An 18,069-nucleotide genomic window follows, 5' to 3' on the forward strand; every position below is an offset into this window, starting at 1 on the left:
ATATGAGTGAATAATGCTCAGTGGTTTTTCATGACATTCTCCTAAACTTTTAATAAATCAAAAACTTATGCTATTTTACCTCAAGTTTTACCTCCGTAAAAATGTGGAATGGTATGTGTGGATTGACATTTGTTGAAGATGATGTAGGTTGAGCTGATGATAAAAGTGATGCAAAAGGTGGAAGCCATGCAAGCTGAAAGAAAGTAATTACAAAGCGTAGCAGGGTTTTCTTCCCCCAAATTGATTAGTTTCCTTATCATCAAGATTTCTATAACACATCTCATTAGTAGTGTCAATCAGTAATTCATCACCTCAATTACCTCATTATATATAAAAGTGACATAATCATGTTGTGAATGCCATGGGATAATAATGGATTAGAAGGTAAAACATGCATTCCCTATACCCATAAGATTTGGTTGTTATGAGCACAAAAACTGTGAGAATTAGTTATCTCAATATTTTCTTCTCAAGGTCTGACCAATTACCTGGGATTCAAAATCAGAATTAGGCCTCTTTATTCTACCCCAAAATACTAGTAGTGTTGTTAAGCTAGGAATAAATGACGACTGATTGGGCAAAGCAACTATCTTTGGTTAAAGATATGAAACTTGTAGAATAAAGGAATGATAGATTAGATGATACAAAATGTCAAATATCAAATATCCCAAAAGTTTCATCCCTGACATGTAAAGTGAATATTTATAACTCAATAATAGATATAAATCATAACCATCATCATCTAAGAACTGATTAAATATTAACCCATGAACCGTGAGTTCTAGCAAACCTTATATATGCAACAATAATCTTTATCGAAAACTAGTTTTGAGAAAACAAGGTAACCAAGTAGATCATAGTATTGAATTAACTTCTATACCATAGGCATGGCCACTGCTGCCAGCAAGCATCCATAGCCTCGACATGGATGCCTTTTTAACCCATTGAGATGCCAGTGTCCCATCTATTAGAAATAAATACATAGTTACAAGAGCATTTCAATTTACTTAGATGTCTACTGAAGTTCATTGTTCTGGCTTGGTAACCAGTTAATAACAATGCCATTCATGGGAACTAACAAAAGTGAACAATTCAGCTTGTGATGAGACCTCTTGTCCTTCAGTTTTATGACTGAAGGCCACTACCCTGGCTTGATGACCAATAGTGGTAATGTCACTCTATTAGGACCTATGATCATGGTAGGTCGGCTCGTGATGAGACCTCCTATCCTCTAGTTGATTATTTTTGTTTAAAATTCAACTATGGTTATTGTTAATCAACAAAAAATTACTTAATAGACGGGGTGGTAGGTCAACTCCTTAAAAGCTAGGAATGGCGTAAAAAGTTTTGTAATAACTATTTTCAACTTGGGTAATTTTGATTCTCAAACACTAATAACCTTCAAATGATTGTTGAAAAATATATTTTGTTTTGTTAATATTGGGGTTGAGAAACAATTCAGTAGATAATGACAGAAAGATTTAAGTACAATTTTGTGGTCATCATCATAAATTTTACAAGATCAAGGACTTGAAAAATTAGGAAAGTTGAAAGTTGGCATGATGAAATCATCTTTGCATAATTATTCCTTTAAAAATAAGATTATGTTTATAAATAAACAAAGATAAATTGACTACCTAATCATTATGTCAAAGAGGACCTAGAACATCAAAAGTATTTCCCATTCACCAAGTGTTAAATCAAAAGCGTGAAAATGGGCAACCGTGACTTAGGTAACAACAACTGTAATAGAGGGAACAATAACTATGACCAAGGGAACAACAACTGTGACAAAGGGAACAACAATCGTGACTAAGGGAGCAACAACTGTGACTAAGGGAACAACAATCGCAACCAAGGGAGAAACAACTGTGACTAAGGGAACAACAATCACGATCAAGGAAACAACAGTTGTGACAAAGGGAACATCAACCGTGATCAAGGGAACAATGGCTGTGACTAAGGGAACAACAACCGTGACCAAGGGAACAACAAATGTGACTAAGGGAATAGTAACCGCGACCAAGGGAACAACAATTGTGACTAAGGGAACATCAACCGTGACTTAAGGGAACAACAATCGTGACCTAAGGGAACAAGAACTGTGACCTAAGGGAACATCAACTGTGACAAGGGGAACAACAGTTTTTTCTTTGCAATGGAAAGTAGCTGTGGCAAAGGGAACAACAATTGTTTCTTTTAACGGAACAACAGTTGTGTCAAAGGGAACAATAATTGTACCTTTAGAGGGAACAACAACTGTGATAAAGGGAACAACAATTGTACCTTTGGAGGGAACAACAACTGTACCATAAAGAGAGAACGACTTAGTTGTAAGAAACAACAATTGTTCCCAAAGGAATGGAAATCATGATTCGCGGATTATTTATCCAATAATACCATTGTTGCATGCTACTATCTCGAAACTACCTATATTATTTTAAGCTCGTGGACATGAAATATCAAGCATGACTTGTGGCAATCCCTCCAAAAAACTATCTCAAAGGGAAATCCCAGCAAGGTGACATGGAAAATGATTAGCCATCCAATAGTCATAGTCACTTTACAAAACAATGAGGAATTAAGAGTAAATCATTCCTGACAAGACTTACCATAAGAGTGTGTTAATATTAGATATGAGGAAACCATATACTTGATAAGACTAGGGAACAAAAGGATAAATGTGGAGCATCATCATGAAACAAAAGAACTTCCTTCTTTTATTTTGATGAAGGAACAAAAGAGGTGACTTTGAAGTAAACAACACCTGAAATAGAAAAACATAAGAGAAATCAGAAAAGAAACAACACTTTATTGAAAAACAATAAATAAATAAATAACTTAAGTTACAACAATTCTGATTTCAGTTGCAACAATGTTATTTTCTAAGGGAACAAAAATCTGTCAATGGTGAATGAATGGAAACAAAAGATCTTTTGGAAAAATGCTTTGGTATCAATGATTTGGATCTTCAAATTGAGATCAATTCTTCTTTCTCCTGTTATGAATCTGTCAAGTAATGTTAAAGTCTTCACATTATTTTCTCCATGTTGGTGAGCAATTGTTGGAAATACTGAGAGGGGCGTGAATCAGTATTTTTTTTCAATTGTTATTATTACCAGTTAAATTCTTCACAAGTTAATAAGAGAAATGTATAAGAATAATTTTATTGAATATAAAAAATAAATACAATGTATGACAATCATTGCCAAGCACCAACTTGGTCTTTGATGTGGCTTCGACCTCTAGGGCTTCGACCCTATCTTCTCCAAGGCACCAACCTTGTGTTTATGGGCACCTAGCCAAAGGACACCAATCCTTTTGTTTAATAGAGAATGTATAAAGTACTTACTTGAATGTTCTTGGCATGTTCTTCACTGTCTTAATTACTTAAAAAACTTTTTGGATTTGTTGCGTACTTGTCCTTGTTTTGCTTCATTGTTCACTATCCATCAAATATACTTGTTCATTTCTCAACAATCGTAATGATTTCTGTACAGTGATTGAATCACTGTCACATAAATCTGTGTAAAGAAACAATACCAAAATTGAATGCTCTATTCAACATTTAAAGGCACTCTTTTCTGATAGGTGATGAGACCATAGGGGCACTATCTGAGTCCGCTGTATTGTTTTAACAGATTCACATAGAGATTCGAGCCAACTGTTCTGAAGACTGATCTGAATAGAAGATGATCCAATCATTCTGATTACTGCAGTGCACTTCGTTAGTCTTCAAGTTTGATTCGCATACAAAATAAGACACACATTTTGATTTCAACAATGCACCACGTTAATCTTCAAGTTCGATCTGCATAGAAAATGTGCCACACGTTCTGATTGCAACAATGCTACATGTTAAACTTCAAGTCCAATCCGCATAGAAAATGAACCACACGTTCTGATTCTTTGGTCAGCCTCAGACAAATGCAGTCTCTAGTCCAATCCGCATAGAAAATGAACCACACGTTCTGATTCTTTGGTCAGCCTCAGACATATGCAGTTTTTTTCTGGAAGCTTCCTCGATAGTTTAGTTCATGAGATGTGAACTGTTCTTCTCTATGCTTCGATATCTTCGCTGGAAAAATCTTATGAACTTGTGTCGTAATATATATATGCTAGCCACGTTCAAATTTTGAAACTGACCAGTGAAATTTGGAAAGCTGACAAAACAGTTTTAATTTAATTAAAATATTACCACGGGCTTTCATATTGTGTGTATTAGCCAAAAAAATCCCATGCCACTTTCGTTGTCTATTTTGGAGTGAACGTGTATTGTGTATTGTGTGTGGGACCTTTTTTTATTATTATTTATTCATGTCCTTATAACCCATCAATACTACTTTTATTAGTGTATCCTATTATTAATATGTTTTAGGGTTAGGGTTATAGGTTTGAGCATATTAGGGTTTTCGTTTAGCCATTAGGGTTTAGTAAAGCTAGGGTTGGGGTTTGAGAGTTCTAGGATTAGGGTAATATGAACTAGGGTTAGGGTTATGAATCATAAGAATATTTTCCATCTTGATAATGTCATATTGTCATCAATGACAACCTTGATTAACAATATCCCCCTTTTTCATTGATGGCAATATTCTTGTTCTTTCAACAATCTCTCCCCCTTTGACATCAATGGCAAATGGGGTGCCCCAGTACTCCCCTTGTCATGCAACATCTTTATGAATCATCTTAGCGTGATGCTTGAGAAATAACCCCCATTTTTTGGCGAAGATGTTCAAATGCTTCTCGAGGAAGAGGTTTTGTGAAAATATCAGCAATCTGCTCTTTGGTATTGATATATTCCAACTTTATGTTTTGTTCACCTACTTGTTCATGCAGAAAACTATACTTGATTGGTATATGTTTGGTCTTTGAGTGCATCACTAGATTTTTGCTGAGACTGATAGCACTTGTGTTATCACAATAGATGGTGATTGGTTGGTTGGTAGCTATATTGACATCCTTCAGAGCTTCCTTCATCCATAATATTTGAGTACAACAATATGGAGCAACTATATACTCGACTTCAGTTGTAGATAGTGATATGGATGTTTGTTTTTTTGTTGAGCCAAGATACTAGACAATCTCCCAGGAAGAATGCATTTCCACTAGTAATTTTTCAGTCATCGACACTTCCGACCGAATCAACATTGGTTTACGCAGTCACAGTAAGAGTTAAGATCTTAGGGTACCAAAGACCAAAATTAGGAGTTCCTTTCAAGTATATGAGAATTCTTTTTACAGCCAGCAAATGGGATTGTTTAGGTGTTGATTGAAATCTTCCCACCATTTCTACTACTTGCATAATGTCAGGTATCGTAGCAGTTAAGTATAGGAGGGCTCCAATTATTGACCTGTAATGAGTTGCATCTACCGGAGGAGAGTCATCATCTTTGCTTAATTTGCAATCTGAGGTCATAAGTGTGCTCATGGGTGTACAGTCTTCCATTCCATATCTTTTAAGCATGTCTTTAAGATATTTTGTTTGAGATATGAACATGCCTGCTGTGGTTTGAGATACTTACAGTCCAAGAAAGTAAGATAACTCTCCTATCATCGACATTTCGAACTCTCTTGACATATTTTGAGCAAACTCATGGCTCATCTCATCATTATTGCTAGCAAAAATCAGATCATCAACATAGACAAGAGTGACTAATAACTTATCCTCATCCATCTTCATGTAGAGATTACTTCCTGCCACCTCCTTCTTGAACCCTTGCTGTTGTAGATAGTGATCCAATCTTGCATACCAAGCTCTAGGAGCTTGTTTCAACCCATATAATTCCTTTTTCAACTTACAAACAAAATCTTTTCCTTCTGCTAGATTAAACCCTTCTGGTTGCTCCATGTAGACTTCTTCCTTGAGTTCCCCATTTAGAAATGCTGATTTTACGTCCATTTGATAGATTTTGAATCCTTTTGAGCAAGAAAATTCCAAGAACATCCTTATAGCTTCCATACGAGCTACTGGTGCAAAGGTTTCTTCAAAGTCGATTCCTTCAATTTGTGAATAACCTTTACAAACAAGCATTGCCTTATTTCTGATGATTTGTCCTTCTTCATTTATTTTGTTTTTGAACACCCACTTGGTTCCAATTATATTTTTATCCTTTGGACGAGGTACCAATTCCCATGTCTCATTCTTCTCGATTTGAGACATTTTTTCTTCCATGGCTTCCACCCAATGAGGATCCTTGCTTGAGTAAAATTTTCTGGTTCTATCATAGATATGAGAGCACCATCATTTTTCCTTGACGTGCTTGTCATCCTTCTTCGGGTTTGTATCCCCTCATCTATATTGCTAGTAATCTGCTCTTTCGGGAGATGTTTTTCGAGGAATTTCACATTTGAAGGGGTTTGAGGTGGCTCTTTTTCCTTTTGTTGATATTTTACCTCTTTTTCAGGTTCTTCTTCGTTTTCTTCAACGAGAGGGTTAACTTCATGATCTTCAATTTCCTTTTCTGAAAGGTCTTCACCAATATTCACATCAATGCTTTCCACTATTTTCTGTAGTCGATTATTGTAGCCCTTGTAGGCTTTGCTCCTAGTAGAATATCCAAGAAATATTCCCTCGTCAACCCGAGAATCAAATTTTCCTGGTGAGCCATCATTGATTTTTATGAAGCATTTGCTTCCAAAAATCTTGAAGCATTTTACTGAAGCAGGTCTCCCTTTCCATAGTTCATAAGGAGTATTCTCATTATTTGGTATCAGTTGAGTTCAATTCAAGGTATAAACTGCTGTCCTGACTAATTCTCTCCAAAATTTTGGCTGCAAATCAGCTGCTAGTAACATTGTTCTTGCCATTTTTTGAAAAGTTCAATTTCTTCTTCCAACTACCCCATTTTGCTTGGGTGTTCTAGCAGCAGAAAGTTCTCTTTCGATTCCATGTACTTTACAGAATTCATCAAATTCTTTTGATGTGAATTCTCCCCCTCTATCTGTTCTAAGACATTTAATCTTAGAATCCTTTTCATTTTCTACAAGAGCTTTAAGATTTTTAAAACATTCAAATGCTTCAGATTTATATTTTATGAAATATACCCACATCATTCTAGTATTGTCGTCAACAAATAAAGCAAAGTACCTTTCTCCTTGGAGCGCCAGAGTTCTAGTTGGTCCACATAAATCAACATGTATGATTTCTAAGGGTTTTGATCTAGAAAAGTCCTTGGTCTTGTGGTTGGTTTTAGTTTGCTTTCCATGTTGACATGGACCACATACACCTTGATTTGGCTTGAATAACTTTGGGATGTCTCATACTGCATTAATATTGCTGATATTGATCAAATTAGCGAAACTTGTATGTCCCAGTCGCTTGTGCCACAACCAAATTTCATTTATTTGACTTAGATAACATTTATCTTCTTGAGTTTTGTTCAGAATATAGACATTATTTGATGTTCTAACTCCTTTTGCCACAAGTTCTCCTGAGGACGAGCTTCTTATCTCACAATTTTTAGTGCTAAAGACAACATTGTGTCCTTGATCACAGATTTGGCTAATACTCAAGAGATTGTATTTGAGCCCGTCTACTAGCAAAGCATTTTGAGCCTTTCCTTTTCTGTTAATAATGGTAATAGTTCCTTTTCCAACAATTTTGGCAGATCCACTTCCAAAGGATACATTTCCTTCTTTTTTGTTCAATGAGACAAACTTCCTTTTGTCACCTGTCATATGTCTGGAGCACCCACTATCTACAAACCAATGATTTTCATCACTGTGAGCACATAGAGCTAGGCCACATTTATCCGTATTGGGATTCTCATTTTTTGCCTCTCTTCTTTTGAGGGGGAAATTTTGTTCATTATGTCCATTATCATTACATAATGAGCAAATTGGATCAAATTTGGCCAAGGGATCAATCGAGTTGTAGGTCTTTATTTGTCCTTGTTCTTTGAGATCATATGGTTTGTCTGTTTCATTCTTCAATTTTGGTGTTTCATTCTTACGAGCCACGCAATGTTTAGCTTGATGACCAAAATTTTTACAATAATAACAATGCCCACAAAAGATAGTTTTGTACCTGTTGTAATAGCCATGATTTGAATCAACGTTCTTCCTTGGAGTTACTCTTTCTTCATTCTTTGGCTTTGAGATGGGCCTTTGAAATGTTTTCTTCTTCTTTTGGGTTGCTGGAAAGTATGTCTGCATAGCTTTTCGCATTATCCTTAGTACTTGATGATTCTCCTTTATAACCTATCCCATATTTTTCATATTGAGGTTTTTGATCATTTAGGATAATGTCAAGTGTTTAAGAGTGTTATCGCCTAGATTGACTTCAGGCTGAAGAGATGCAATTCTAGGGTAACCACAAACCACGCTTAACCTAGTAGCTAGCCCTACTAGGTTGGGAGAGGGCTTTATCCTTATGGATCTCAGTCAAGATGACTAGATCAGGAACAAGATATTATGCTAGGTATAGTAGCTCAAGGGTTTTGATTGAATTTTTTGGTGTTTGCTGGATCAGATGGAGTTGGGCAGTTTAGGTTTGGGAAATTAGGTCAGAATGCAGGGTTTTCTATGGGGCAAGGTAGGTATAGGCTTTAGCACTTGAAATTAAGTGAGATGAGGTGTCTAAGACCGGTGAGGAGATGAGGAGGGAATGTGGCAATCATGGATCCTTCTCAAAAAACAGAAAACATAGAATACTGAATGATTTCCCAAGGTAGAGCACTGCAAACAATGGATTCTACCTATCTATCTTGATATCATTTAATTAGAAGCAGTGAAATAGATGACGACATACGTAAAATATGTAAACAACTGATAAAAAAAGAAGAAACTATGCTAAAACACCATACCACAGGGATCCCATAAAAATAGCTGCAATTCCTATTAATTTCCTTGCCAAACTGCTTACAATGGTGTACAATCAAGCTCAGAGCATCCAAGTGAGTCCAACCTCACCAAATGACCAAGAGAACACATAATGTAGACATCTAAACTACTCAGCCTGACCTTCAGGGGTCGAATCCATGAGAAGAGGGGGTATTTCAACCATTTCCCAGCAAAGAACTGGAATATAGGCAGTCAAACAACTTGCCTATAAAAAAGGGGAAACTGATTCATTTACCTCAAAACCACCTCTAACTAATGAATCTACCCTATAACACTATTTTACCATTACATTTACATGCCATGTCATCAATTATATCAGTGAAATCATCCATGAAGAGAGAGAAATCAAATTAACAGTCAAAACAGGGGAATTTTAGTTCCTTAAGCAAAATGGCCCTAAGTGCAGCACCAGTGGCCATAAGTGTAGCGCCAATTTCAAGTCAATTTTGGAGGTCTTCTAAGCATCCAAATTGAGCGCATGATAGCTCATTAGAAAGGTTTTCAAGTCTAGTTTTTAGAACACCTAGAATTTTTGAATTTGGAGGTCATTTTCCCCCTCAAAACTTGAATCTCCCAACACTGCTTCTATGTGTCCAAAAAGAGGCAGAAAGGTCATTTTTGGGTAGTTTTTGGACCTTTTGGTGAACTAGATCTACGCCAAAACTTCTAAAAATTGCTAAGGTGTATGTCCTCATCATTCTGAATCCAAAAATGTTAACATTTCCTCCAATGGATGCCTCAGGGAAAAGCGCAACGCCACCTGGGAAAATTTTCTGTGTTAAAAATTTCAAAATTTAAAAAATGCAAAAACTCCTCAAAATTTGCCCAAATTTGGCATGGAGCACCACCATCAAGTACTTTGGTTGGTGTTGTCAGGAAAACTAGTGTCCATTCAGAGCTGCTAGTCCCACTAAGATGGGTAGCTATCTTAGAAACAAACAAACTAAAGCTACTTATGTTTTCCTTTATGAGAGATAGATGAGAGAGAAGCAGAGAGTACCAACCTCAGTCTTTTGCTAGTCTACTTGCTCGTTTCCTCTCTCCCTTGATAGAGCTTTCGCCACTCCTTTCTCACTTGTCCCACTTCAAAGAACACCTTTAGAGTCAAGGCAACAAAATACCATCAAAGCATAGAGATCTATAACCATAAATAATGTAGGATCAGAAGTATATTAACCATATAAATGCATATACAAATACAAGATTCAAAGATATACAAGCACAAGGATAATTTTAGAGGCGAATGTTCGCCATTTGGCGAAATTAAGGGGTTTTAAATTTTTAGTGGGCGAATATTTTGTATCATAGTACATTTTTACAAATCACCTCAAATAGCCCACCTTATTTTCAGGGAGAGGGTAAAAAAGGTAAATTTAGCCCTTGAAATTAGGACTTACAACCTTCCATTCGCCCATTTTCAAGAATAGGTTTTATTTAAGTGAATCCATTCGCCCATTTTCAAGAATAGGTTTTATTTAAGTGAATCCTATGGGCCAAATACCATATTTATAAAAGAGGTATGGTAAATTAATAAAAATATAAATAAATGAGAGGTATGGTAAATAAATAAAATATTTTTTATATTTACTCCATAAGTCACCTTATATACATGTAACAATGTAAACAAATAAAAATATAAGTAAAGTGGAGGTATGGTAAATAAATAAAATGTCTTTTTATACTTACTCAAATGGTATGGTAAATAAATAAAAATAAAAATAAACTAGACGTATCGTAAATAAATAAAACCTCTTTTTATATTTAGTCCATAACCCTCGTTCTATTTATGAAGGCTCAAGAAAGAGGTTTTATTTAAGTGAATCCTATGGGCCAAATACCATATTTGGGCTCAAGAAAGAGGTTTTATTTAAGTGAATCCTATGGGCCAAATACCATATTTGTAAAAGAGGAATGGTAAATTAATAAAAATATAAATAAAGGAGAGGTATGGTAAACAAATAAAAAAAAAATTATATTTACTCCATAAGTCACCTTATATTTACGAACACTAAAAAATGGGTTATATTTAGGTGAAACCTATGGCCAAAATACTATGGGACAAATACCATGGACTAGATTTTTATTAATACCATGCAAAAAACCATTATTAACCCTAATATTAGAATTAATAAAAATAAAAATGGCACATGGTATTGACCCATGGTATTCACCAAAATGGCACATGGTATTGACCCATGGTATTCACCTGGAATGTAGCCTATTTAAATGGGGGAATTAAACTAGCATGTAGCCTATGCTAAGATTCACTAGGAATTTACAAAGTTTTATTATTTAGTGAAAGACTCGCCAAGATCTTACAAGATTTTATAATTGAGTAAAATATTCGCCATGCCTGGTGAGAGATTCGCCAAAAAATTATATATACATATTATATTATTGATAAAATCGCCTTCCATTTTTCCTATATACCATGGAGATTCGCCCATTTATTATATTTATAAATTTAGGGGGGGTTCTTAAAATTTTCCCTGTACAAGCATATGGAGAAAAACTCAAATAGATTTATTGATAGAAGTAGTAGAAGAGAGGATTACAACCAAGCTGTCTAATCCAGCATCATCCTCCCAACATGAAAGCCCTCTTCACCTCATACAAAACAAGATCACCCAACAATGTCTTCAAAGAGAAACCAACAAAACTTCCTTGTAAATTACAAAATTCCAGCCTCTGGATCTCTTGGATGAGGGATCCATATATAGATGTTTACAGGAGAGTGAGTCAGCTTCTGGGATTTTGATTAGTGTCATTTCACTGATAGTTCTTGGTTCCACTTGGAGATTTTAGATCTCTTACTCATCCATGGGCGAATTCAGAGATGTAAGTGTCATATGAGCAATTTCTAGAAGATTCTCTGGGTTTCCACCTAGCACACTGCTTCTGCCATTTGTTTGCTCTCGCTCATCACACCCTACAGAAGGGATTTCCAGTATGCATCGCACCCTATGCATGGAGCAGTCTGTATGGTCCTGTTTTGACCAGTTCTAAGTAGTTTTTCATGGAGAACTTTTGGGAGATGATGTAATCAGCTGGCTTTGTTCCTTTAGGGTATGAAACAACACTTTTAGGGGTTTAGAAGCCCTTGGTTTATGGACATATGTGATTGGGGTTGCAATGCCCAAATATGTTTATAACAGTTGCCCCCCTAAAGCATGAGGTCGTAAATCCTTTTGATGTTGGGTGAAATGCTTTATAATGGGGATCTGAGGTTTTTCGAACTGGAAGGTGACCTGTAATAAGATACAATACAATATATTATCTTCACAATATTTTCATAATCTAGCTGAGGTGGGCATTCCCATGCTCAGCTTTATAAATTCATATTCATGTACATAAGAAAGACAATCGTTTGTGTGGCACACTGATGATTCTGGTAGAGCCATCATCCTTTAGTTTGGATGATTATCTGTGCAACAATGATGTACATTTGATGTCTTTATTTTCCTGAATATATCACAGCTCGGATGGATGAAAACTAGATCCGGGGTCTTCAAACTCGTTCAATCTTCGCCCGAAGTACAAGTCGATCCAAGTGAAAAGGTGTTCTGATGTCGAACATGGAAATACATCGCCTGATTACCAGCCAATGTTGTAAGCTGTTAACAGGCGCGAGAGGAATCACCGATAATGATGATGACCCTCAAGGTACTGCAGTACAATTCACGTGGTGTGAATACATGAGTTGATGTCGAACACCACGTAAAATCTTTTGGTTGAAGGCCATTGATGTAAACCTGTCGCTGGAAGTGAGAAACTTGCCATTGAGGCATGCATGCTTGAAAGTATTGAAAGGGTTGTCCCTAAGTCAACTTCTTGGATAATGAGCTGATGTTGACAAGAAGTGACCCGTCGTAGGAGGGCCTTAATGAATCCCACATCTACGACACAGAACGGAGCAAATGGTTTTACGGAGGTGAAAACGATCTGATGATACAAGGTTCAGGGTGGCGGTCACGAAAAATGGAGAGTGAAGGTATTGCAACAGATGAGACGTTGGCTAGGTTGGTGAATTCTCTGAGCGACTTCTCTTGAACATATCGACGACACTGAAATGGATTGGTAGCATTAACCCCAAGGTGGATGGTACGGTGGACCAATGGTGATATGACCAGTGAACGGAATAACCCAACCCAACTCAATCATGGTGACGGAGTGAAAGTGTCATGTTCAAGAGTGACCTGCTACCAATGAAGCTATTCAAGTTTTCTTCCCTTTTTCCACAATCATTGATGACCAATACCTCTTTATTTTTGTCAAGCTTGAGGAGGATAACATATGATTGTTCTATAATTTGCCCTTTGGGCAAACTTGTCGCTATGTTTTAACGAGCCTAGCGATAGTGAAACTTGCTCTTGTCTGCATGGACAAGTTTGTCGCTATTGTTTTAACGAGTTTAACGACAAAGATAACTCGGTCCTTTTCAATTTTAGAGAGTCTAAAAGGGATGGAAAGGAAACTCCAGTGGTCCTTTTTCGTAATGTAATCCCTTAAGTCCGAAAAAGTGTAAAATAATATGAAAGGGATGACTTTTCGATAGTTTTAACGAGCCGAACAAGACAAGCGCTCGATATTTTTGTGTAATAATCCCTCAGGTCCAAAAAGATTAAAATCTAGAGGAGGGATGGCACTTCTGGTCACTTTAACGAGCTGGAGAGGCCAATTGCTCGGCAATCTTTTCATATTTTACGAGTCAAATGAAAAGAGCTTAAAGGAGACTCGTTTTTTGAGGAACGAGTGATGTTTTTGGATAGCAATTGGTTCTAGGTAAGGTTTGGAACTTTTCAATCATGGCAGTGGAAAGAGGGTGGCTAATAGAATCACTCGTCGCAACTGTTCCTCAAAAGGGTAAACAATCAAATGGAGGCGTATGATCGGCTAAAAAAGAGTGGAGGTGATGGTAAGAACACGACCAAGGTTCAAAAGTTGATAGTCATGCGATCAAAATGGTTATTTACTGGAGGTGGGGTTCATTTTTTAATGAGCTTGAACTCTATGGAAACATTTGCTCATTGCTAGGTTTATTTTTTAACGAGCTTGAACTTTGCGTAAAACTACTCATGGCGAGGTTTATTTTTTAACGAGCTTGAAATTTGTGAAAAACTTCTCGTGCCAGTCATATAATAAGGGTGTCTCATCAGTAGGTTCATTTTTTGGGGAGCTTGCCCCATGCGCAACTTTGCTCCGAAGGCTTTCGTACACCAGCTAGGAACGACCAACTATTGTCCTAGGGGTTAAACGACTACTAAGGTTAGGTAGGATAGTTTCTCGGTGGGAAACATCTCCTTTACTTTGCCGTTTTCATTGGTCCTGGCAAAGGTGAATGGTTGATTAGACCAATCACCTAACTTAAGCAGTTGAAGTTAGTAAAACTACGAGGTTAGATTTACGTTGGCTGCTTTTCACTTGCGTACAAAAAGGTTTGCATGCCCCCAGGTATAAAGTAGAGTTTCCAGGTTATCATATGGAAGTTCTTGCATTAGCGAGATTGTTCCATCAACGTCGCAGACAAAACCTTCCTTGGCGGTGTCCATCGAAATGGACAAAGGTGACTGTTGTCAGTCCCAATCACATAACCTTTGACGGGGGAATCTTTTTCCAGTCCAAATCCATTTTCCTAAACAGACAGGGGTATCAGACTAGTCATATTCCTACGTGGAAACCTATCTTATATCTGGGGTTTTCTTGCCAAAGCAGACTAGGGCGCATGCCTCCTAGTTTTCAATCACGATCACCGAATCACTCGCGATCATCAGGTGGACGGACTGGAGATTGATTAGACATTCCTTGTTCAAAAAGACTAGTTAGGGATGGCATTTGACTAATAGCTGTGTTTGAACCAGGGAATGAAAGCTGGTCAACTAGGTGGACCACTCTGCCTTCATGTGGAAAACACATCACTCGGAAGAGTGAGGAAACGATAGCTCCCATACTATAAATGTAGTCACGCCCAAGGAGTAGATTGTAATCTAGAGGTCCTTGGACTACCATCACATTCAAATAAATGGTTTTCCTTCTCAAAGTTATAGGCAAATTTGGAAGGATCCCTAACGGTCGACTGGTTCCTTTGTTGAAGCCTGTCAGATTTCGAATCTCAGGCAGAAGCGATGGCGAACCAAGCACTTTCCAAGCAGTTGAGGAAAGGATACTCACAGAAGCCCCTTCATCTATAATAGTACCAACCATGATCATTCTGTAAGCTTGTACTATGATTCAGAATGGTACATTAGATGGTAGGCGGGGTCTGCCTAGAAGATTCCAATCGAAGGAAACAACTAGATTTCTTGGAGGTGGGACCAAATAAACGGCTAGATACATCTCTGATGAACTTCGTTCCTGCGGTAAAGAAATGGGTAGATTGCCCCCATGTTCATCAGAGTCTGTGTTTACGAAAAGAATTTGAACGATGTCGTTCTCATTCTCTTTAGTGACAGTATCATCTGAAGGTGGGTCCTCTGAAGACAAGATTGGGTCGAATGCCATCTCAACCTATTGACTTTGGTCCAGTGTGGACTCAGAGGGTCTATCTTCAATGATAGGTGCTTCGACCGACAACAATGGTGTGTCAGTCGGATTTTCAACTAGCGATGGACTCAACAAGAGTTTCTTGTATCCAGGAGGAAGTCGCTGTGGTGATGCAGGACGGTTATCCAAGACTCTTTTAGCTTCGTCTAAGAAGGGACAACGGTGGAGGGCATGATCGCCTTCACACAGTCTACAAGGAAATTTGGATCTTCCTTTTTGTCCATTGACTTCGTTTTCACTAGTTGACGGTGTGCTTTCAACATGATCGTCAGCGGTTGAAGACACCGGATTGTGCAAGCGGGGAGACCAGTCCCTCAAGATCTGTGGGATGCAGGGACAATCTCGATGATAGTGGTCTCCCTTGCAAATGACACATGGAGATTTAGGTTTGGATTGTGCAGTGTGTGGATTTTCGCCAGACAATGCATGGTTGCCCCCTTTCGCCGTTGGCTTCTTCTTCTTCTTCTCCTTCCCTTTCTTCTTCTTCTCAGTTACTTGGTTTTTAGTGTTACTAGCTTCACCAAGCGAAGAGGAAGAAGGAGAGGGAGAAACAAATGAAGTAGAAGGTGGGGGAGCAACTTCAGTATCATCTGGTTGCTGATTTGATTGCTGAGGAATTGCGGTGTTTTGAATGACAGAGGTCGAGAAAAGCCATACGGGCAGGCCAATTATGAGTCCTGGAAGGGACAATGTGGCCATGTGTGGAGCACCAACATCCCCCCAAGAGGAGAAGGGACTAGGATTTCCCCCAAGGGGAAATCCTTGATTGGTAGACTCCATTTCTCAACCTAAAGATCAACGAGGGAACAATGACGTTATTACGATTAAAATAAATTTTATGACGCTTTGACACAACTTGCTTTTTCAATTTTTAAGAGTCGAGAAAAAACTAAAGATGACTTTAGTCGCCTTCGATTTGTAATGAGCCTGAAGTGACAAGTGCTGAGATGGAACTTTTCTTTTAAAGAGTCTGAAAAGGAACGAAAGTGACTACTCTGGAAATCTAGACAAAGGAATTACCAAACCAATCGCAAAACTATAGAATACTTTTTACGGTACGGCAGTCAATCTTCCCGAATGTTGTGTTCAGTGCATTGCGATCGATAGGGCCACGGACACGACTTCCTAAGGATAAAGGATGTAGCCTATTGTGGTCTCCCAATATATACTCAATGGTACGTGGGAGCACAAGTCGTACTGGAACTTGTCGTCTCAAAGTGGAGGAATCACCCAACCTACGATGAAAGCGATAGTTACCAGGCTTTATGATGCCAGAATACGTCTCTAGCCTAAACTTCTAAATATTGTGCGTTAGGTTGCAAAGCTTTTTTATGTTCATTGAGGTTTATTTTACAGTTGATCTTTCTTAAGAAGTTTTCCTTTAAGGTTTACCGCGTGATGTAGATATATAATTCCTAAATATGCAATCTAAGATGATAAACAATGGTTTATTTTCTTTTTGCAATGAAAATCCTAGCTACTAAGGAAAGAGAAATGAAATTCTTTCAACATAGAGCAGAGAGCACACACTAGATGCACTTTTCCTAAATCAACTTCAGCATGCAGTCTTGATGCAAATGCAAATGCATGTATTGTTTTTCAGTTTCCTTAATGTGAAAATGAAAAGAAAACAAAGTATAGATCTGAACTATCTTCTTTCAAAGCGACAGTACTAACAATTTTCTTTTCAACAAACGAAAGTAAAGCCAAGACGACACTTTGTGATTTCGAATTCAAAATTGCTTTCGACACTTGAAATACTAATGATTCAAATCAAATACAATGGCAAAAGTGTAATTGACTGTCTAAAAGAGGAATTCTTTGTAATACTCTTTTTCTTGACTCAAAACGACACTTGTGACGCTTTCAAATCAAAATACGGCAGTTCGACTAAGCTACTATTTGCACAAGAGAACTGTAAATGACGAAAAATACATAAAATACATTCACAATTCTTTATTGAGGGATGCTGAATAATGCAAAGGAAGATGGTTTCAACAGAGATATATTGATCACAGACAACAAAACTACTGAATAAAGCTGAAGACAATGAAGACAAAACCAAAATCTGGAGGCAGAAATAGTCTCATCTGATCATCGCACCTGTAACACAGAGAAACAGGGATGCATCTCACCTACAACACACGGGAGGCGCAATGCATCCAGACTGCCAAGAAGAGACAGTGTGATGGTCCAGGGACGAGACTAAGCTTGGATTTTGCTCACAGCTTGCAGCTAAGTTCAGGGATTTAGGCTAAGCTAATGATTGTCAGTAAACACAAAGTATAGGGGCTGATCTAATGAGGTTATTTGAGCTACCACCATGGCACTTAGGATGTTTGTAAGCTAGATGTTCAGTCCATAAACCAACCCAGAGATTGACTGAAGTAGCGTTGATCTACTTTGCAGTTGCATAGCAAAAGCAGTTCGAAGGCTAGCTGGCTTAACTTCAGGCTCCCTCTGTGGTTTATAAAGCAAACAACAGTAACGAAACAAACAAACTATTCGTTCCCCAACGGAGTCACCATTTTGTTATCGGGAAAACTAGTGTCCATTCAGAGCTGCTAGTCCCACTAAGACAGGTAGTTATCTTAGAAACAAACAAACTAAAGTTAGTTGTGTTTTCCTTTATGAGAGATAGATGAGAGAGAAGTAGACAGTACCAACCTCAGTCTTTCGCTAGTCTCC

Source organism: Pinus tabuliformis, chromosome 4_1 (assembly GCF_031772625.1).
Source record: "Pinus tabuliformis cultivar Carrire ecotype Pingquan chromosome 4_1, CPIR1, whole genome shotgun sequence".
Taxonomy (NCBI): Eukaryota; Viridiplantae; Streptophyta; class Pinopsida; order Pinales; family Pinaceae; genus Pinus; species Pinus tabuliformis.